The sequence below is a fragment of the Bos mutus genome, chromosome 9 (genome assembly GCF_027580195.1).
Source record: "Bos mutus isolate GX-2022 chromosome 9, NWIPB_WYAK_1.1, whole genome shotgun sequence".
Classification (NCBI taxonomy): Eukaryota; Metazoa; Chordata; class Mammalia; order Artiodactyla; family Bovidae; genus Bos; species Bos mutus.
This window is the reverse complement of record NC_091625.1, coordinates 45390331-45393385: the sequence shown is the minus strand read 5'-3', so window position 1 is coordinate 45393385 and position 3055 is coordinate 45390331. Positions and strand designations below refer to the sequence as shown.

At 37.8% G+C, this 3055-nt stretch overlaps 1 non-coding gene across 1 annotated transcript; it reads right to left on the bottom strand.

The window, feature by feature from the left end:
* Positions 1–268: 268 nt before the first annotated feature.
* On the bottom strand, positions 269–340 carry TRNAC-ACA (transfer RNA cysteine (anticodon ACA)). The gene has a single exon. It is a non-coding gene; the product is annotated as a tRNA-Cys (tRNA).
* Positions 341–3055: the final 2715 nt, after the last annotated feature.

Below are 3055 nucleotides of genomic sequence, written 5' to 3'. Positions count from 1 at the left end.
AGGTCTATTTCTGTGCCTAAACCAGAAAACTCTATAGATTAATTTGCCTTTTACTACATCTATGCTTGCTATGGAGATGTTTCTCTTAAATAATATTTAAATTAAAAAAAATTTACTAATGTTTTCTTCAAGTGAAGTGAAAGTAAAGTCTCTCTGTCATGTCCAACTCTTTGTGACCCTATGGACTGTAGCCTATGAGGATCCTCCGTCCATGGGATTTTCCAGGCAAGAATACTGGGTGGGGTGTCATTTCCTTCTCCAGGAGATCTTCCCAACCCAGGGATTGAACCCGGGTCTCCTGCATTGTAGGCAGATGCTTTACCATCTGAGCCACCAGGGAAGTCTTTCTTCAAGTGAACTTTAGAATAATTTCTTTGAATTTACAGAGTTTCCTTGTTAGATTTTGACTTAATATCATTAAACATATGAATTAGATTTCAGAGAATTCATACTTCCATATATTGAATATTTTTAAAATAAAGCAATGACCATTCTGTTTGCATGCTGAAATCTTTATTCTTTATGAGGCTTGGTGGTCTTATGTTCATAGGCCTGAACAACAGCTACTAAGTCTACTATCAGAATGAACATTTTATTTGCTTATAATATACTCTTTCTCACTATAATTGGCACTTTATAATGGTTAGTATATTAGGGGAAATTCAAAATCTAAGTGAGAAGAAGCAAAAGTACACATTTAAGGAATAATAATGATTCAATGAACCAAATGTCTGCTTTCTGACCCCAATGCAACTTCTCTGCTTCACCAAAAATATTCTTTGGTGGTTGACTATAAATTCTCTAAACCTTTCAAATTATTTATGTGAAAAATATGCCTTGTCATTTTCCCATTTGATGTTAAAAATTAAAATTTATGATAAACTGTAAAAATCTCAATAAAAAACTTACTCTGGCTGAAAAAAAAAAAAAAAAAAAAACTTCCCATATTTAAAGGAACACTGCACGAAAGAGGGGCTTCCTTCATGGCTTAGATGGTAAAGAATATGCCTGCAAAGCAGGAAACCCGGGTTCGATCCCTTGGAGAAGGGAATAGCTACCCACTCTAGTACTCTTGCCTGGAGAATCCCATGGACAGAGGAGCCTGGCAGGCTACAGTCCACAGGGTTGCAAAGAGTCGACATGACTGAGCAACTGACACTCTCACTTTTCACTTGCATGAAAGAAGGTTTTCCTTGGGCATCAGTGTAAGGAGCTTGTGGAACAAATAATGAATGCTACCTATACCAAAATGCTTGAAGGATAAGTAGTATTTAACAAATGTACAAAGGAATGGTTGGAATGTTTTCCAGATGGAATAGAGATGAATGGATACCAACACCTCTTTCCCACTCTGAAGCATGGGAAATAGATAAGATATTCAGATAAAATCACATCTACATTCTTTATATTCAAATTCAGAATATCTCAAACAATTGTCAAGGTAGACTTAAACCACTGAAACACACACTATCTTCATCACCTTAAGTATTTTGAAGCTCCTTTAGATTAAACACATAAAGGTGACTTCTAATGGGTAAAGAAATAATAATAATTTGAAGTCACAGGTCTTAAATTTTACCAAAGTAAAACTAAGAATCTGATGAAAATTATAAAGCATACCTTCAAAATAAGTATTAACTAGAACTGAAAAGCTAACTGAAATGGAATAAATTACTTTCAGAAGAAAAAGAAATAAAATGTGTTCTTTTTTTACATAAATAAAAGCAGGTGGTAAAAGGGAAGCCAGCATTTGAAAAACATACATCCTCCTCCTTTATCCTTTGAGTAGCTCTCACTTATATGTGTGAAAAAGAAATTCCAGCATCACAAAGCAGAGATCATAAGTCACATTCCCTAAGAACAGCCAACTGGTAATGGTAAGTCTGAAACCCTGTGAAGCTTATCTACTATTATTATTATTATTGTCATTTAACATAATTTTGACTAGCAAGCAGACAATAACATGCTCCTGGGAGGAATGGCAACAAAAGAGAACAACAATCATTACTTTTTTATATGCTGAAATTTGACAATATATTTTGCATAAACAACAACACCAGATGTCTAGCCTCTAGACTCACTTTTTATCAGAAAGGCCAGCCATCTCATCAAGTGTGATATACATTTCAAACATTAATATCATGCTCCATTTAATGCCAAAAGGTTTGGTGGGGGGTTCCACATGGAATTAATTTATGATCCTGAAAGCCAGTTTAGGACATTCTCAATTTTAAGCTAAGTCCAGCTGCCACAAAAAGGTTGCTTCACACATGAAGTGTACTTGCTAGTGACTAATTTTCAGAAGCGTCTCATAGTCACCCACTGGCACTTAAAATGTATACTTCAATTGCTTAGTCATTAAGGGGGAAAATCGATAGTGCCTAAACAGAGTACAACACACACAAGGGAGAAAAAGCACTTCAGTCTTTCAGTAAGAGGGTCTCATCACATTTTTTGAAATTTTCTAGCATCAAGCATGCTCCTGGGCTGACTGTTCAAGATTTTCATTTTCACCATTAAATGGTTCCATGATTCTATATGCAAGGCAGCAAAAGAGACACATATGTAAAGAACAGACTTTAGGACTCTGTGGGAAAAAGTGAGGGTGGGGTTATTTGAAAGAATAGCACCCCACTCCAGTACTCTTGCCTGGAAAATCCCATAGACAGAGGAGCCTGGTAGGCTGCAGTCCATGGCGTCGCAAAGAGTCGGACACGACTGAGCGATTTCACTTTCATTTTTCACTTTCACGCATTGGAGAAGGAAATGGCAACCCACTCCAGTGTTCTTGCCTGGAGAATCCCAGGGATGGGGGAGCCTGGTGGGCTTCCGTCTATGGGGACGCAGAGTCGGACATGACCGAAGTGACTTAGCAGCACTGAAACATATATATTGCCATATGTAAAATAGATAACCAGTGCAAGTTCGATGCATGAAGCAGGGCACTCAAGGCTGGTGCTCGGGGACAACCCAGAGGGATGGGGTGGGGAGGGAGGTGGGAGGACGTTCAGGATGGTGGGACACATGTGCACCCATGGCTGATTCATGTCAATGT